At 48.9% G+C, this 20,213-nt stretch overlaps 1 protein-coding gene across 6 annotated transcripts in view; it reads right to left on the reverse strand.

Moving 5' to 3' along the window:
• LOC144170556 (putative polypeptide N-acetylgalactosaminyltransferase 9) overlaps positions 1-20,213 on the reverse strand; it is a 148,875-nt gene that overhangs the window by 68,562 nt on the left and 60,100 nt on the right. For 2 of the 6 annotated variants that reach the window (XM_077700419.1, XM_077700420.1), the window contains exon 2: positions 10,068-10,147. The exons of 1 other annotated variant lie outside the window; for it this stretch is intronic. The gene's annotated coding sequence lies outside the window, so the exon portion shown is untranslated. Of the gene's footprint in view, positions 1-10,067; positions 10,148-10,728; positions 10,753-10,800; positions 10,821-20,213 lie in introns of those variants that run through there. 3 more of the 6 variants (XM_077700422.1, XM_077700421.1, XM_077700423.1) reach the window with 3 other exon arrangements.

Below are 20,213 nucleotides of genomic sequence, written 5' to 3' on the forward strand. Positions count from 1 at the left end.
ACACCAGCGCGCTGTACCGGCGTCGCCATCAAATGTTTAAACTAACCGCATAGGCAGTAATATCCCCCATTTTTCTCAAAGCAAAAAAAAAAAAAAATTATTAGAAGCCTAAACCTATTCAGACGCTTGCGAACGTGTTGGAGTTAGCAAAACTCTGAAAATAATATTTTTACTCAAAGAAAAAAATAGCGCGAAAGGAGCACTTGCCTTACATTTTTCATTCCTATTGCATTTACCAAAGAAAAAAAAGATATATTACAAATTATTGACCACTTGCACTTCCGCGTCCAATATTGGCCTCATTTCGGCTGGCCCAACGCCACCTCTATCCTTTAGACATTTCCAAAAGTTTTACGACCCAAATAGAGTTCTTGTACACGCGGCTATAAACATTTGTGCGACTTTTGTCTCCCTAGCTAAGTTAACCAAAATCAGCCTTTCTCGTAGTAACAAATGCACCCGCACAAATATTGGCCGTCGTATTTGGGAAGTACGAAAACTAAACTGCTCCTTTCCTAAACAATAGATTATATTTTTGTTCGATTCCCAAGTGAAGCATTTACTTTGAGCGTTAGATTTAGTTTATTTGAAAGTAAAACGTTTTCAACAGTACCTGTCTCTGGTTAAAGTAGAAAACAGCGGTAGATAGGAAGTGTTTTCGTGTTTTAGTGCGTCATTTAGCTGTGGAGGCGGGCTTATAGTTTCAGATCCCTTTTATAATTCGATTCTCGATGTGCACACGGGGGAAAAAATACTGGGCCGATATTCACGAAGCTGTTTGCATGTAATGCATAGTAGAAATAGTGGTTTATCTCCGCCCGCGTGCGATTTGTTCCCTTCAGAGAGGGCGACGTGATAGCCGAGGGGTCGGCTATAATAAAAGCTGCTTTTCGATATCGTATACGAGCAAATAGCTTTGTAAATCAGGGTCCGTTTTTTACTTGCAATGCCAAAAATTGCTATTCCGGAAGTTATTATGATGGAAAAAATTACTGTCGGGCGGTCTACTTCATCTCGATTGATAGCAACGGGATGCCGGAATTGCGCCCAACTCCATTATCATGGGCAAACGTTAGTGGAAGTTCTTCTGTGGCAATAAAAAAGCGAAACGCGACGCTACCACGCGCATTTGAAGGCGGCTCTGAGCGGCCGCCGGCTCTGGCGCGGTCGCTTCCGTTCCCTCACGTACGTCACGTCCGGCCGCCGCTATGGCCGCCTTTTCTATTCAGTTTCGGTTCCGGAAACGCGAATGTCGCGAGCTGTTTGCGTCGCGCGTGTTGATGTTTGAAGCGCAATATTTTGCATTTCGCACCCTTTTTATATGAACTGTTAGGTGAAATTATTTTTACGTTGTCGAAAATTTGAGTGCAGTTGGCCTTTAAAGGCCAACTGCACTCAAATTTTCGAGAACGAAAAAATAACGTCGCCAAATAGTACATATAAAAAGGGTGCGAAATGCAAAATACTGCGCTTCAAACATCAACGCGCGCGACACAAACGTCTCGTGACATTGGCGTTTTCGGAACCGAAACTGAATAGAAAAGGCGGCCATTACCGGCGACCGGACGTGACGTACGTGGCGGAACGGAAGCGGCCGCCCCAGGACCGGCGGCTGCTGAGAGCCTCCTTGAAATGCGCTTGGTAGCGCCGCGTTTCGCTCTGTTATTTCCACCGAAGAACTTCCACTAACGTATGCCCATGATAATGGAGTTAGGCGCTATTCCGGCATCCCGTTGATATCAGTCGAGATGAAGTAGACCGCCCGACAGTAATTTTTTACATCATATTCACTGCCGGAGTAGCAGTTTTTGGCATTGCAAGTAAAAGAGCGGACCCTGATTTACAAAGCTACTTGCCCGTACGATTTCGAAAAGCAGCTTCCGTTATAGCCGACGTCTCGGCTATTACGTCGCTCTCTTTGAAGGGAACAAACCGCACGCGGGCGGCGATCAATCACCATTTCTACTATATATACATTACGTACAAACAGTTTCGTGAATATCGGCCCAGTATTTTTCGCCGTGCTGCACAACGAAAATCGAATTTTTACTTTCAAATAAACTAAATCTAACGCTTCACTTGGGAATTGAACAAAAATCTAGTCTATTATTTAGGAGAGGAGCAGTTTCGTTAGTTTTCGCACTTCGCAAAGACGACGGCCGATATTTGTGCGGATGTATTTGTTACTACCAGAAAGGCTGATATTAATTGCTTCACTTAGCGAGTGAGGCAAAAGTCGCACAATTGTTTATAGCCGCGTGCACAACTCTATTTAGGTCGTCAAACTTTTGGAAAGGTCTAAAGGATGGAGGTGGCGTTGGGCCAGCCCAAATATGGCCAATATCGGACGCAGAAGTGCAAGTGGTCAAGAACTTATAAAATATCTTTTGTTTTTCTGTGGTATAAATGCAATAGGAATGACAAATGTAAGGCAAGTGCTCGTTTCGAGCTTTTTTTTTTTTTTTTGAGTAAAAATAATATTGTCAAGTCAAAAGAGTTTTTCTGACACCAAGACGTTCGCAAGCGCGTGAAAGTTTGAAGCCTTCTAATCTCTTTTTTTTTTTCATTGAAAAAAATGGCGGATATTACTGCCTACGCGTTTAGTTTAAACATGTGATGGCGACGGCGGTACAGCGCTCTGTGTGATTACGAAGCTAGGGATTTCGCCATGGTGATTTTAAGAGCATAGACTACTTATTTCGACAAAGAAAAAATTTAAGTGCAGTTGGCCTTTAAGAAGTGCATTCGCACTTAAAATCTTCTGTTTTCGCCTAATTAATCTTGCGCCAACCTTGTGAAGGATATTAGTCTTGTAACTCACAGCATAGAAGATATTTTTTAAGCTGATTTAAGTTTCGTTATTAGCATAGTTACCTGTATAAATGCTCCTAATTTGATTAGATTTGGCCCATAAACAACAAGGAATATTTTTCTCTCGCGCCATATCTACGCAAAGCAGTGATATAGTGGATCACTGCTGCTAGCCGCAGCGATGTTCTCACTACGAAGATCGCCCTTTTTTTTCAATTTCACTGAAAAAAGAGTGAGCAAACCAATCGCACAGTTATTGGAGTACGACGTCATCTCGAAGTCCTCGTATTTTTAACTTGATTTGATTTTGGAGTTTTACGCGTCGAATCTACACATGGGCTTTGAGGCGCGCCGTAGTGGAGGGCTCCCGAATAATTTCTACCACCTGGGTGTCTTTAACGTGCGCCGAAATCTCGTACACACGGGCTTTTTCGCTCTACGCCTCCATCAGAAAAGCGGCCACCACGGCCGGGATGGAACCCGCGAACTCGGGCTCAGCAACACAACGCCTTAGCATGCACTCAGCCGCGCGACAGGTTGTATTTTTAATTTGAGTAAATTCCTTGCTTTTCCTTGTTCATTTCGTTGGGCTTTTTTTTTTTCACTTTTTTATTCCTTTCGTGTTTTCCCTTTCACCTCCTTCTAGTTGTACACGGCAGAGAAAAGCCTGCCGTTGGCACGACCAGAGAACAGCGCCAACTAACGATGAATACAAGACTGCATTCACAGCAGTTTCCTGCGCGTCAACTCGATCCCGGCTCTCAACTCGCCCAAGCTTGCGACTGTCGTTGGCACTTTGGTACAGCAGTGCATCACACTTCCCGAGTGACGAAACATGCAGCTTCGAGCCGCAAAGTACCTTCATCCGCTGAAACAGGAGCCGCCCTTCTTCGGGCGCCCTGCCAGGAGGAAGTTTGGATAAAGTGACTTCAGCCAGGGCAGGTTTAAGATTACGGCACAGATGTATCACGCGGAAGCGACGGTCCGGCCAGCCCGATAACACGCTCCTCTTTCCGAGAGGTTGGGGGGAAGGGTTCGGCCATCGGTCAACGGTCGCGCACGTGCGCTACGGAGGGCTGCGCCGCCGAGAGCGGCCGCACACAGAGAGAAAATGACCCCTATCGGTCGTCGTCCCAAAACTGGCCCTGCGGGTTGGCGCCCCGGAACTCGACGTCTGCGCGGACGGCGACACTCGTACGAGAGCATTTAAATGGCGCTCTACAAGCCAATGAAAATGCACACTAAAAAAAATGCGACTGAAAAGACTAACGAGAAGTGCAAAACTCGCGAACTACTGACGACCAGAGAGAGAGAGAGAGGGAGAGAGAGAGCAGGGCATATAAGATAAGCGCAGACCTAGCATGCTGTATTCGGGTTCTGCTCTCTCTCTCTGCGGTCGTCCGTAGATGGCCCTTCTTTTTAAGACGCCCCAACTCGCCCAGCAACAAGTGATATGTGAGTGCAGTGCATACACGCGGGCACCGTACAGAACATTTGGGGCTGCCGGCCGCGCCACTCTTATGAAGGAACGAAACGGCCTAGACATCAAAATGGCTACGCCTGAAAAATCTGACCGGGTGAGTGTCTGCGTGAAGGGTGTACTCTGTAGGCGGCGCAGACGTTGGCGCAGCGCATCGAAGGAAGAGAGCCCGCGCAACCTCTCGACACGCGCGGACAGCTATTCCGAGACCTAGAGCAAAATCTCTCGCCGTGCCCTTTCGACCGCGCCCTGCAGGGGAACAGAATGCCTTCGATCCCACGCGTGGCTCGGAACTAAACGAAAAGCAGAAACAGCGGAAGAAAAACTCCGCCACCACCAAGAGCTCATCGCAAACGCACGTTGCTGTCACCATCATTGCTTTTTTTGTTTTGTTTTGTTTTACGAAACGTGCGGAACGTGCGTTGTGACCTGACCTGCAGCTTTTCGGCGCCCGATTGAGCACGCGTTCCCAACACTCAGAAGAATAGTCGCTCCTTCTGGAAAACTCCCGCCGAACAGTTTCAGCCAAGACAACGAAAGAAAAAAGCCTTCCGACTTCGGGTGATGCGCGTATAGTTTCGGCAAAGCGTTCGCAGCAATCGATTGTGAGCTGTCAGCTTCAAGGCGCACCAGGATTTACCCGGCAGTAGTCTAGATTATTCCAAATATTCCTGGTCTGTATTCTTCAACGCAGCCTTCAAAATATTACCACTAGTGGTATATTAGAAGCAACCGGATATCAAAGTTACGAGGGCCGGAGGGCTATATATATATATATATATATATATATATATATATATATATATATATATATATATATATCGTTGTTTTGCACCCACACATTTGGTCACGGTTCCAAATCCCAGTTATTTTTGGCGGTCCTCTTTTGGAGTTTAAAGCGGCGGTAACCGTCAAAAGGCCCATCTCAGCTCTTGGTTTCTTGCGCTTTCACACTACTCAACCCCTTAGTTAGAATATCGCAACATGCACTATACTGCGATCATCCATGTGCTGTGGACGTCGCCACACTCATAATCCAACTACGGCTGAAGAACCACCTTTTTTAGCATGGGGCCATTTAGTGCGAGCGACATCATTTGAGACAAAGTGCGCCAGAATACGGACAGAACGAAGGACACAGCACTTACGCGCGGGGCAACACAGCGGGAACAACACCGCAATGCGCGGCGGAGCTGACGCGTCACTTCTGAATGGTTCAGGAGGCGAAAAGCGTCCATTAGAAGTCGGAATACCATTTACAGGGCTTTAGGAAGACAGCGCGGCACGCAGGCGCAGCTGCGTCACCGTGCACTTAGCACGGAACACAGGCGCGCTCAGCTAGAACACTCTATCATGCTAAAGAAAGCGGCACGCGCACTGTCCTGGCATACGGCAGCGTGTTCCGCGCGTCGGAATTTGAAACGAGGCAAGGAAGACGGGCTTTGCGCGCGCCGAGTCACGCGCCGTCGAGGAAAGGGATGGAAACGAGTAATCGCCTTCGAAAAGAGGCCCCCGCGACCTCGGCGCGGTTCACTAAAGAAGGAAAGGCTAACCTCGTCGTTGCAGACGTTTTCGGCCGTTGCGTCAGCGCTGCGACAAAAGGCAGCCAGGAGAAGCGCTTCCAAAGCGGAGACAGCCGAAAAGGCGGCGCCGAGGGAATGCAGTATGCCGAAAGTGCCGTGACACGCATAATCCGGAGGACATAACGCGCTAGACAGTGCCATTGCTCGGGAAATGCCGCATACTTGGACGTATACATTCGCGCTGCCAAGACGGAATGAAATGAGAGCAGAAATGGGCGAACGCACAAAAAATAGCGCTTTCGATGCACAAAAGTAAACTGCACACGTTCATTCTTGAAATGACGAGCAGGTTCTGATTTTTTTTTTTTTTTTTTAAGGCGAAAGCTTTAAGTGACCCACTGCACGAAGAACCGGCGTTGTCGTTGCCCGGTACCAGAAACGGCCCTTACTGTACGCAGCGAATAAAAAAAATTCATTGCCCTTCCACTCCCTGATGACTAGTGAAGCTGAGGTGCGCAATGTTAGAGTAGACTTAGCGGCTAGACTTAGAGTAGACTTAGCGGCCAAATAATTTGTTTACGAATATTTCCTGTAACACAGCCGTTTTCTGTAACTGGCCACCCATTGACAGCAGACAACTTCACTGTGAAGTAATCAAGACAAGCAAATGAAACTCGGCGTAACGGTAGAGCCATCTTAGCAGCTAATTGTCATATAATTTGTTCTTGTGATATAGCTTCGACAACACAAGGGTTTGAGCCATGTTCTGTAATCATACTCCCTCCGCGGATGGCCATGCTTCACTGCGCAGCAGGCAATGTGGGAAAGCCATCTTACAAAGCCCAAGCTTACACCGATCTCCGTAGAGTAGGCTTCACCTCTACAGATAAATGAATTGCTGGGAAAACCCTTCTTCCAGAACACATTCGGGAATTCAATTGAAGCACGGGTTCAATGGGAATTGAACCCTGGTTCCAGAGTAGGTGCTGAGTGCTATACCACCACGCTGCCACAGCGTGGAACAAGAGCTAGCAGCGGAACAAGAGTTATGCTGTATTCGGGTGGTCGCTCTGATACTCCGACTCGGAGTACGCCGATGCGCCGCTTCCCCCAATCCGAGCAAGAGTCACCGCTCCCCAACCGAACGCGTACCCGATCTTGGAGTAGCACGCGACCGTGGCGACGCGGCGCGGCCAAAACGGCAACTGCAAACAGCCAGGCCGGCCAAGGTGTCTCAACAAATGGCGGCCTCCGTATCGGACGCGTCATGGAGGGACGCGTTAGCTCCAAGCCAAAGTTTCCCGACATCAGCCTAGCGCCTGTTATTCGCAATGATTGAAGGTAAGAATAGGTGTGCACAACCTTGCGAACGTATTCCTGCACTTTGAACACTAAAAGTGGTTCGGCGAACAGTTCGGCGAACTTCGCAGCGTAAACGTGCGAGTCGTCGTCGTCTGCTGTCCTCCTCGGCGTCGATTTCGAGCTGCAGAAGTAGCGGAGACGGCTCCCCTACACTCAACAGGCTTCTCCGTTTCGACATGATGCGGGGAATAGCACGAGAAGCAAAATCGTCGAAACACTCCCACAACTAACCGCTGTCGAGGCCTCAGCACAGAAAGGGAGGGTTCAGCGAACGCCACCGACTGGGCATGCGAGCGGGGCGAGCCAGAGGCGAGCGCCAGCCGCGGCGGCTGGGGTCACGTGACCCAATCGCCTCCGGATTTCGGCGGCACTCCAACTTCGGAGTCAGAGCAGTCGGAGGTGCTCGGAGTGGAGTACGACGCTCTGAGACGACCAACCGAACATACGTCGAGCGCTCGATTTCGACCACCCGAACACGGAGTCGCTTTTCGGAGTGCTCTAGAGCGCTCTAAAACGACCACCCGAATACAGCATTAGCCTATAGTGCGTGCGGCGCTGACTTCATATCACGTGACACGTGAACGTGACGGCATGTGTGTAGAACTCTGGGGAAGCTGAGCCGTGAAGTGTCGCCGGTCGGCCAATCGCAGTAACTTGCATCAAAGGAAGAATAGACGAAATCAAAGAAAGGAACGCAAACACCACGTAGCAGTGACGAAGTATCGCCAGGCTTTCGCCTCATAAGCACGCAAGCGGACTTGTTAAGTGCGCGAGTAGTTTTACTTTATTTTTTGGCTATGTCGTTCAAATGGGCTGCATGCTTTCGAGGAGAAACCTCGCACAACCAGAACATTCATGCCTTCTCAGGCCAAGCTTAATTTGCCGATAATACAAAACGCGATAACGAGCGCTTCGCCCAACCCTTCGCACACCATTCAGAAAATAGCTGGATGCCGTAGTACAAGGCTGCCAGCATTCCGAAAAACCGAGCTTCTGCCGCTTCTTTCATTCCTGGTAATGTTCTCACTCAATGCGCGAGTTTATTCGGCACACGAGGCTCGAAACGACGCGCTCGCGATGCCACGTCAAGCTGCGTCGGCCCTTTTTTAAATGACAGTGAAACGGCGCAAGGACAAGGACTCGGTCCTTTTTCTTCGTTTTACGACAGGGATCTAGGCGTACGTACGCGCTAGAACTAGCCACGTCGATGTCGAGCAGCGATGCAGAATTACACAGGGATCCATGTCAGCGGCCAAGGTGACTGTGATACGCCCCCTTTCTGAGGGGAAGGGGGTCTCGCGATAGAGGGATAAGGGCGACGGGTATAGTATCAGCGACATCGAACGCCGAGAAAATGGGGAGTACATTTTCAGGGCGGGGACAGCGAGAGTGTCGTCACCGGGTGTAACGCTGGTCTCAAAGGCTCGCCATGCTCGCTGCGCAGATCCTCCCTTCGCCAAACAATGAGATCGAATGCTGCGCAGTTCCGGTGAGCGCGCTGATACTATCTATACCGTCGAACGGGAGCAATTTCTCGTCACAGCACAGCGCGCTGTCCACAAACGTGAACGCTTCGAAGCGACGGCGGAAACACCCCTTCCACCGACAGCGCCTGCAGCCGGCTGGTACTCGAACAAAAATATAGTGAGAGAGATGCGTGTAACATAGGCAGGCAAAGCGCGCACACACCACGCGGTACGTCCGGAAGGCGAACGATCGCAGCATTTTCTTTTTTTTTCTTTTTTCTTGTTTTTCGCAGGGTCGACCTGGGATCAATTGCACCCGCTGCAGCGGCCAATAAGAGAACTGGAAGGGTAAAGTCGAAGCCTCAACAGCGTCGCCGGTACATTCCACAAGCAACGCGCAGGTTAATGGAGTCAGAAGTGACGCAGAAAAATAAGGGCATCGAATAGCCATTCGAATCGATCCATATGTTTCAAAAAAGGTCGAATCCGGTCTGCGTTTAAATGCCTCTCCGGCAGATCTAATCACAAAGCAGTATCACTTAAAAATACTGGCTCGTCTCGTCACGTCCGACGCGACCGGTTATAAAAAATACCGACAAATCGCTAAACAATTGTACCCCTTTCGTTAAACGTTCACAATTCCCAACGCTATACGCATATTTTATTTTTCCCGTCGAAAATTTACCACCGTGACTGGTGCGTGTCTGAGATGAGCTACTGCAGTCCAATCCACGCGAGAAAATTACGCAATCACATTACAGCATGCTGTGCGTCCTGGCAAACGCGGCGACCACAGCCACTGCGTTACCTTCGGAGAAACGGTGCACCCTCAGCGCAACAACGCCAAGTACAGATCCACAAGTTCGGTGACTTCGGTAACTCGGCAAAAGGGCCCCGCCGCAAGCACGGGCTCGATGCGGAAGAACATGAGAAGGCATCGCCTACTGCGGTGCATGCGTCGTGACACCGCGGACTGTCAACACACGCTCTACACGCAAGACGAAGAGTACGGTCTCGGCGGCTGTCGCGGTATAGTGCCTAGAATATATATTCGCGGAAAGAGAAAAGCGTCGACACGTCCAGCCAGCTATGCACGTACGCCTAAGCACGTAGTATATAGCCAGGAGATACGCGAGAAAATTCAGACCACTGCTGCCTTGAGTAGCTAAGCTTAATATGAGCGCTAAAACCGTTCATGAAAGCTACAACGCAAGCAATCCTTATAGCTTCTTAATTGCTTATTTCTATACTATCTTGATTTAACCTGAATCTTTTACTTTAAACAAATCTCTGCACAAAAAGACTCCATGTATCGAAGAACGCCCACTTCCTTGCAAATCCTATCAAAGCCTGTTGCACACGACAGCAGTCACTTCTCGCTTTATGTGTACTTTCACGCTCCGCTAAAAATAGGGAGAAACTTACGATATCTAGTCAGTGCTTATCCAAGTCTGTGCTCATCCCAGTGTTGTTGTTCGGCCACCTGGCTGTGCAGGGAAGCCACCCTGAAAGAGAGAGCAAACGAGTCGAACATTAGCGGGGCCGAGCAAACTATCAAGGAAATGCAAGTCGCGCCAGAAAATTTAGTAAGACGTAGGGTTAAACAAACGACTGTCACCATTATAGCCAGTACGGCTCCGCCGATGACGGCGACGGTAGTTTCTATTAATATATATATATATATATATATATATATATATATATATATATATATATATATATATATATATATATATATATATATGCGCCCCGTTCGGCTGCTGCAAGGGTGCAAGTGACAAAAATATAGGTTCAGCAAAAGGAAGTTAGCGAGTCATCCGGAGTGCACTTACTCGTAGCGGTCGCTAAAGTAAAATAAACACACTGAGTGGTATTGATTGGTGCAGGAAAATACGTTTAGTGCGCAACGTAAGCAATTTACTCTATTCAGAGCTGGAATTCATGGAAGTGTAAAAAGGATGCACGCTATCACACTAAGAATATCATCTTCACGAGGGATCAAAACTCGGTTTTCTGCATGTAACAATTATTACGTAACCTGTATTTCAACACAGAGCGAGAGGGAGATAATGCATGAGTACTTTACGGTTAGGGAAGGAGAAGCGAGGGCCCGATACGAGAGGGGGGCGAGGATGCCTTGGACGTTACAGACGCTTACATGAAATCAGCCAGACAGTGCAAAGTTGGACCTCCCCGTCACTAGCATTCACCGACTGCCGTGAACGAACGAGGCCCAATTTTACCCGGAACTTCCTGCTCTCTTACCGGCTCGGGAACGTGCGCCAGAGGCTGTTCATTTCGCAAAGCACGGAAAGACTTCCCAGATAACGCCCAGCCACACAGCTGATAAGAACGAGGTTGCAAAGTAGCCGTGACGCGGCCGCATTCCTCTCACTCGCCTCAATCGGGCGAGGAAGAAAATGGCCGATTTTGGACTGCCCAGAACACTTTCTTTTTTTTCTTTTTTCCGAAAGAAGTTTTATTCCTAGAGCTGTTTGGACCTCTCATGAACAGCTCAGAACTGGGGCATAATTCTGAGTTGTGTCCGTTTCGAAAGTGTCCATTTTGCGCCAGTTTCAGTCGAGACGTAGTTGCACTTGCGATGCCTCTGTCCAATGACGTGCTGCGTCACATCTGGTCCCCTGCTTTCAGCCAATAACGGCTCGGTCAAAACGAACACTTTGAAACGGTCACGAAATGGAGACTGCCAGATAAAGCCCCTTGTGGCTGACGGCCGCCTTCCGACACTGGTTTCATTTCACGGCGCATTTGAACTCCAGGCAGTCGTCTAGCAGTGGCAGTCGGGGGGAGAAAAGCAAAGAAACCAGGGGCGGCATTCTCGTTTTTGTCCGTTTTGAAAACGTCCGTTTTGCGTCGGTTTTATTGTGACAGACTTCCAGTTGTAGGCGGGCTTTGGGTTGACTTTTGAGGAACTGTTCTTGTAAAAACATTTTAAACGACTAAACCTACTTTAAACTACCTTTTATGTGTTTATTGTTCCGCCAGCGAACCAACAAGGCGACGAAAAATCGTCTGCGCCGAGAAACCGCGGCTCGTTGCTCCGCCGTGCTTGCATGGCGTCACATCCGGGTGCTCGCTTTTAGCCAATCAGTGCTTGCTCAAAACGGACACTTTTGAAACGGACACAAAACGTACAAAACACGAGAATACCGCCCCAGCTCCACTAGCCGAACAAGCAGCAAAGGTGGAACAGAAATGTCGCTAAATAGGGACACGGGCTGCACGTTCAAGTGGGAGGCAACGTGAAAGGAAGGAACGTCAGCGATTTTCACAGAAGGCGGCAGCTCGCGCTGCAACAAGCGGGTTCATCAAGCAAATGCCGCCCAGTATTGACAAAAACGGCCCGCTTCCTTACACCAGTCGCTTCGGCTTTCACACTTTCCAGAGCTTGTCCTGACTTCTTATGTCCGCTCACGTACTGCATAAAAACTCAAGAAAAAAAAATGGTGATCACAAAAGCACGCTTCCGCCTCTCTACCTAATACAACTCTAAATGTAAAAAAACAGCGAATCCAGGTTACAATAATAGGGGTGCAAAACGTACGTAGAAAAAATTTAGAAATTGCATCGCAAATACTACTGCAAGAAAGTGCGCAGAAAAGTTACAAGTCTTACGTGTGTGTGCAGCAACAAAACCAAGACACTAAAGGTTAAAAGGTCATTAGATAAATTCTGAGGCAGCTGTGAAATAAATACGCTGTTATTGACGACTTCATTTCAAGGTATCAAGTTAAATGCAGATGTTGGTAAAACTCTCATACTTAGTTTTTAACTTCGTTTAAAGTAAATTATGGCGTTGCGAAAATTGTGAGGCCTTCGTACAGCGTATACACTAATGGTTCCTAAGCCACCTGTCAACCACAATGCGACGTAAAGAGTAGCCATATCTGAGCGTGACTGTCCAAGCCAAGCCAATCTATTTATTGATAACAAACCGCCTGGGCGCCAGCTGACGAGTATCAGTGTGACAACAAGCTCATTATCGCCGGTTTCAACTACAAGAAGTGAGATAGCAAAATTAAAGGGCCTTATTAATTTGATACACTCTAAAAAGGTACGACATCCCAGTCGCAGTTGTTTTACATAATCACACAAGATTAACGTTCTGAAGCGAAATGCATTGGAATCATCCGGGAACGTGCGGTCGGTACTCAGCCCGGCGCAGGCCACGAAAGCGCCGGGCTCAGTACCGACTCGGTTATTATTAGGAAGAATATTAAAAAAAAAAACGCGGAAGCGTGGGATAGCCTGGCAACAGGGGATTACGGCTTGTAGGGCGAACGAGAACCTATTCAGCTCCTGCGATTTATGGTGTCGAACAAGGAACCGGGTCACGCCGGCGGTGATGCATTCCACGTTTCCAATCATAAGGGCTGTCACCCTGACGGCAGGAGCAGCTGCCGTCACGGCAGGCCCAGACCTCTCGAATAGGCACGCCCACACGCTCGCATCTGCACGCCACCACTACTCATTTGTATGGCTCAAACTGCGCAATGCAGGTGCAAATAAGACTTCCACTAATTTACTTCACTGGCCTTTTAACGCTATTTCAATGCGTAGCATTCTTTGCCGAGTACCCCCATAGCCACGACCGTGTAATACCCTGCATTTCCGCAAAAATGCAGATATCTATTGATTGTAGGGTTTAACGCGCCGACGCAACGCAGGCGATGAGGTGCGCCGTAGTGGAGGGCTACGGATTAATTTTTAAGAAATGCAGATATCGCCGAAGTTCCACCTGTAATCGCTGTAATGGCGTAAATGGACATAACTGGTCGAACGAAATTTTGAAAAACTAAAAAAAAAGGAATAATACAAAATTAAGGAAAAAGGCGAACCGTGTAACACCTTGAATTTCCACAGTAATGCAGATTTCGGAAAAGTTCCAAATGTAATCGTTGTAATAACGTAAATGCAGAAAATTGGTCGGACGAAAAAATAAGAAAAATAGTAAAATATTACGGAAGATGTCAAAACGTATACCGCATGGCATTTCCACAATAATGCAGATTCCGCGAAAGTTTCACCCGTAATCGTTATAATAGCGGAATTGGAGATAAATGGTCGGACACGATTTAAAAAAAAAAAAAAAAACTGGCTGGAAAAAACTCACTAAAGACAGGCGGCATAAGAATGCTACCCATTAGCAGATAATTCTCTGAATTTCTGCAAGTGTATTCGTTCTGGCGCCAAAATTGGGGAAATCGCCTGCTATAGATCAGTGCCGAACCACCTCGATATGGCCTTATTGAACAAACATCGCAATTAAAAAACCCTTGCACCGGAAAGCAAAAGTCGCCAATTGCATGATATTTACACCGCAAATAGCTTTTGTTCACCACAGAGTTCCACCGAATGCAACGAATTCACGCTTGTTGCGTAAATGCAAGGCAGTTTTATTTTCGCGCATGAATTCACTGCGGATATACCGCCATTTTTACAAGAAAATGTAGCACGTGTGCGACGTAAAATATTGGTTAGTTTCAAATAAATGCGTGTGTTGGCAAATTTAGAGCAACCTGCTGACCTCCGCTGATTCTTGAGACTGGGATGTGGTTGCTGCTTTTCGAGGGGAGCGGCAACAACGCTTGTAGCGTGTGTGCGCGCGCGCAGTGTCAGGTGCATGCGCAGCACTTCGCTGCAACTTTACGCCCAGCCACTGCGCTGCAGACAGCACGCAGACAAAGGCAGGCCAGTCAGCGAGCTCGACTCAAACCGAAGCTTTTCTTTCCTCCACGGCACAAGCGAACCCGAGACGCACAACACACGTCACCCTGACGTCATTCCGAGTAAACACGCGCAGCGTAAACAAACGCCACACCGTAACAGCTGCGTAACAGTAAGTAGAAGGCGAACGAGATAAGCGCTACAAGTGAAAGTTTTTCGAAGCGAAAGCTTTCTTACAGGGACTGATAGCGTTCTGCCAAAAAACTAATGCATTTCCCCATAGACCGGTTAGTTGACCGAAATAGCTCTGATAAGATCTCTGGCCACACAGCGCGTGCGTGGAACCGGGCTTCCAGTGTGTCAAAACGGTTACTTGAGAACCGCGAGTGAGGAACGGTTCTATAGATAAGGCAATACACGCATCGGTCATGAAGAACGAGTACACCTTTATCTCATAAACCACGTGTAGATATGCGTTTAGAGCGTCCGTAGATGTGTTTACTTAGTGCGCGAAAATTCGTCGCATGGGTTCGCTCTTCGTTTGCGATTTGGGTATTTTGGACGCGCTTTCAGCGGAGGTCGGACGCACTGTGAGCTTTCGCCCTCCTCTAAACTTTCTTTAGCATGGGGATGGTAAACGGAACCTGAGGCCGAGAGAGAAAGTGGTTCACATCTCGCGTCTTTCGCGTCTGCTTCGACGTCTTCACATCGCGCACGTGGGAGATTCCCCGAATTACGGCGCATGCCGCCGATGTGTTTGAAAGAAGTTATGGAGACATCTTGAATCACACGCATGTTCTTACGCACTGTAAAGAAGCTGGTAGTGAAGTCCCGAAGACGCGACTCGTGTTTAGCGAGCGTTTTCTTCGGAAATTCGCCGATGCATACCCGCACAGGCGCGCGATGAATCGCACCTGGCGGGTCGTCGGTGAGCGAAACTTACGCGTGCGAGCTTGTGACATACGACCACGCGCGCTCCACCGGTTGCTGATGTGGCTGGAGCTTGTTAGCCAGGCGCTCGCGGCATCCGATCTTGATAGAAACGTAACCGGTATGGCAGGATTCAAACCGTTCCAACGTATGAAAAACCGCCATCCACTACAAAATGTAACACATGCCTTTGTAACACATGGAACGAGGCGTCCTGGTTTTAAATTTCCATGCACTGCGCACGTGTTGGCTTGCGCGAGGTGCTACGCATGACAAAGTTGAATTCTGACGAGATGCTTGCAAAAGTTACTCGAGGGACTTGAAGCATGCGCTGTCTCAATCACGTAAACAGCAGCCGAGATAGTTCAATTATTAAACTATCTCGTCGCAAATGAAGCAAGCAAATCTGTATACGACCAGCAGCACTTTTCTTTTTATTTCCGCTATTTTCCCGAGAGTTACCGCTCTGTGAACGTCGGTGGTCGCTATCCTTTGCAAACAGCTCGACTGAAGGCATTTCTCGCGTAATAGGCTCATTGAATTTTTGTACTCTTACGGAGAACTTGTGGCGAAAAAAAAAAAGTGATATGATAAGGTTTTAAAGTATCCGCACAGGAACTACGCTTGCAGCCAGTCGCCGTAATCCGGCAAGTCACTCATCACATGTTTCTACAATTGTGGAACATCCGCGGCGGTTACAGCGCCACTATTTAATATTGTGTCTTTCTGAAACTATACCTACTCCCAGAATTCGTAAGTGCTCAGTTCTCCAAACTAAGCCTCTTTCAACGTATTTGGCTCGCCTTTGTTCAATTCGTTTGATTCAACTGTATACGCGACGTTTTTTTTTTCTTTCGTTAAACCATTGATTGATTGCATTGATTGATTCATTCATTGATTGATTGTAGGGTTTAACGCGCCGACGCAACGCAGGCGATGAGGCGCGCCATGGTGGAGGGGCTCCAGATTAATTTTGACCACCTGAGGATCTTTAACGTGCGCCGAAATGTCGAACACACGGGCGTTTTTGCTTTTCGCCTCCGTCAGAAAAGCGGCCGCCGCGGCTGGGAATCGAGCCCGCGACCTCCTTTCGTTAAACCAATTCAACGTGTAGTTCTAAGTAGCAATATTGGCACATGTGAACCTGCCGGCGGGGGGGAACGGAAAACAATACTCGCAATGAGAGGGGAGACCTAGCCTCGTCGGGACCCATCGGCACTCAGTGATGCTCTTCTTCAGTCTCCATAAAAAATACAGCCTTCATGGGATTGCGAATTAACAGGAGTGCGAATTAGCAGCTACCATCATTTCACTGCCCTCCCAGTGCGCCGCTGAAGTCATTCTCAAAGCGGACTGCACGAGGCCGCGTGCATGAAAAAGTGGACAAGAGAGGAACTTCGGAATAACAATCGCTGTATGGGGAACGAGTGAAACAAAGCGACGGAAAAATAAAAAGCCGTACTAGATAAAAAGAAAAGCAGAAAACCGGCGGGGCATCCAACGGCCGTCCTATCCGCTGTCCTTGCGTCATTTTTGCCCCTCGCGCAACTGTATCCGTGCCCGGGCTCCGCCCTCGCTTCCGCAGTTAAGCAAGGCGAAACGTCGATAACGGAGGACGGACGGTTCGACGGAAGTCCCACCATCTGTGTGCGCACCGGAGACCCAGAAGGTTGGAAAACGAGAGTTCAGGCTGCCTTCATCTTCCCCGTCAAGATGATCAAGGGTGCCATCATGAGCCGTCCTAGTAGTGGTGGCTCGCTGCCCAACGGTTGCGAGAAACAAAACTACGCTTGCTTGCAGCTGCGATTTTTTGTTGTTGTTGTTCTCCACACGAGTTACTAGGGGAGTAGTGAAACATAGTGTGCGGTTGTAGTTCTTCCTAAGCGGGAAAGCATAATGTACTTTCCAAGGGGAAATTCGCACTGCCACTTTTTCCGCAGTTGTTTTCCGGGCGTCTGTGCGGAAGCTCGGGCGCCAGGCACCGTCTTTGCGGACGATCACTGCACGGCGTCTTTTAATCAGAGCCGCCTTCCGGGGCCACCACACTCAATGCTGCACGTGCTCGAAAGAAAGATATCGTAGTCCTCCGAGGACCGCCGATCGGCAATTCGTGTCCCACAAATTACTGCTGACCCGACGGCAACACCGCGTAGGGCAAGGTAGGGAAAGTTGTACAGAGGAGAGGAGGGGAAATTTGGCACTAAAGGGAGGTTTGAGAGGGGAAGAGGAACGTCGTTACGTGAAACGTGCTGCAAAAAAGCCACCTTTCGAAGTCATACGCAACGAAGACCATGAAATGACGGCTGATCAAGAACATACGCGAAACTCGGCACCGTAACTGAGTCATATGTTGTCGGGCAAGCGTGGTACCAATCGCCTTCTCAAAGCTTACCTTGCGGGAGAAACAGAGGGGGTTCGCCGTTATCGTCTTGCCAAAAATACACAATTAACCAGTTCCTCAAAAATAACGGAACGGGTTGCAAGCACAAGAGATGCTTGGGTGCAGTGTGTACACATGCACGCTACGACGAAAAGAATGAATGAGTGAAGTTATTTAGAATAGAGAGATGTCGAACGACTCGGGCGGTGAAACGCCAGGAAGAGGAGGAGAAACAAACCAGAGAAAAAAGAAACATATGCGCCCACACGCAGCACAATACACTTTTTCTCATTCATTAGCAGGTCGATTCATCTACACAGAGTGTGTGAATTCGTCTTTCAAAGCATTCGATTGTACAAAATCGAATGAATATACCTCTTCCCAGTTGAGGCCATCATGGTCGCGCTCGTATTCCGCTGCACACCTTCAAAAGAGAAACAAACCTTTCTTTGACGCCTTACGCGTTTGTACCGAACGATTCTCCCACCCAAAAAGGGGAAAAAGCCGCCCCAGAAGGGGACACTAATTCCATTCCTCCGTGCCTGCAACGTGACGGGAATGTTGCAGGGTACACCGCGTTACGCAACGGTACGCGGGGCCTTATTGCCGGGGGATACAAATACAAGGGTGGTCATTCCGACGCCCCGCAGCGATCAAGCTGCTGATAGCGCTCGCACGGCCACGAACGAGACCGAGTAACATGAATAGCAGCGACGCAAGCAAGTGGCACGCCGCCCCTGCGTGTGCACGACAAGGACAATGTAATCAGCGCACATGCTTGTCTCGATCATAGCGTAACACGTCTTCTCCCCCACCCCATCCCCTCGCTTCACCTCTTTTTCATGGCGGCACGGGCGATTGCGATATCCGAAGGGAGGCATGACGCGCCCTGTCGATGCACGTGTTATACCACAGGAGACCAAGTTCGAGTTCTCTTTGCGCAGAGTCACCAAAAATATGCAGCTCCTCCTCCTCCTCCTCCTCCTCCTCCTCCTCCTCATCATCATCATCATCATCATCATCATCATGTTTAAATCCAGTTTTACCAGAAAAGGCAACACTGACGAAAGAAGGAAGAGGGTGTCGGAACACGTGACGGAGGCCGACATTCCCTTTATAAGGAACGATTTCTAGAAAATTGCAAATGAGAAACAAAAAGTACAAGCACCATTAGAGAATTAACACGATTGAGCAAGCAGTAAGATCTATCGATAGCTTAAAATTCTATTGGAGCAATTTTTGAAGATAGAGGCCAGCTGCTCCGCTTATCGGGGGTGGCTAACGTGGAATTCCCACTTGACAAGTTTAATGCAGCTGCCGACAATCTGGGGCAACACGAAAGGGTGGGCAGAAGAACAGACTACAAAGGAAATAGCTAAAAAAAGAGCCACACGACGAAAAAATCGGCTTGCTTTACTTGGACGGTTTGTAAAGTTACGAGAAATAAACTACAGGCGCCACGTGCTGGCCCCGTGGTCGCAGCCGACGACCGCACGCTGAACACAATCAGCAAAAATCCCCACCAACTCTAAAACGCCGTTTGCCATTGCCGCAGGAAAAGGGTGTCTAAATGAGTGTACGAAATCTGTCAAGGCAGGTCGGACATAGTTGATGCGTTCGAGCCCGCCGTGAAACATCGTCCTCGGGCGGCGGACACGAAACCTGGGGACGAAAACGCTGGCTCGTCAGTGGAAAGGAAGCCCTCATTTGGATCCCGAGCAAGAGGCGCGAGAGGGATCGCCACGTTGCAGTCCCCACGGCCACTTGGCTCGAAGTTTCTTTGAGCCGGCCTTTTCCTAAAAAAAGTAAAATCACACGGCGAATCTCCCTCCGTACGCCACCCACCGAGCCCGCGTGTTTTCAACCGGGACGCCTTGCTCTCCCCGTGTGCCGGGCGAGTCAATTAAACGCGGCTCGTTTGCTGCTCCGAGCGGCCGTGAAAGCGGCTAAAGGGCCGCCCATTAGCTCATTTGACTGCGGACACAAAGCCATCGGCGCTTCTCCGCGCACGACGAGACGGTCCAAGAAAAGCGCCGCCGCGTGCCGAGGAAGCCGGTGCCGGAGAGGAAAGAGGCGTCCCCCTTTTGACTCGGCCCTGAATGCCGTAACGGGCGCCAAAAGGCTGCGCACGCACGCTTTGAAGACGGGCTCGGAGAGGGGGATGGCACCGCAACAGCTGCCGAGGGGCCGTTTACGCGGCCCCTCGGCAGTCGATTCCGCAAAACCGATGCATGTGTGCGTCATGGCGTAATCGCTAAGCTGCGGAACTAAGTGCGGCAACAAAAGGGCTCTTCCTTCCGATACTTCAAAAGAACGAGAGACAATGCGGAACAGTGTTGTTGAAATTGAAGTGCCATCTAAGAGGAGCGACACCGCCATCAATCTTGGTAATACCTAGCGTCACTAAATAAGCATTTATTTAGTGAAACTAGTAATACCCGGCCAGCATGAGCGTGCGACAGGAAAAAAAAAAAAAAAAAGGCTGCATTCAACCTTTGGAATTACCGGCAACTACACATGCGAACATTGCGGCAAGCAGCTGCAATGGACGCCTTTTAAGAAGCATGGAACAC

The sequence above is a fragment of the Haemaphysalis longicornis genome, unplaced genomic scaffold, assembly GCF_048455015.1.
Source record: "Haemaphysalis longicornis isolate Haplotype H1 unplaced genomic scaffold, Haemaphysalis longicornis Haplotype H1 scaffold_2, whole genome shotgun sequence".
NCBI lineage: Eukaryota > Metazoa > Arthropoda > Arachnida > Ixodida > Ixodidae > Haemaphysalis > Haemaphysalis longicornis.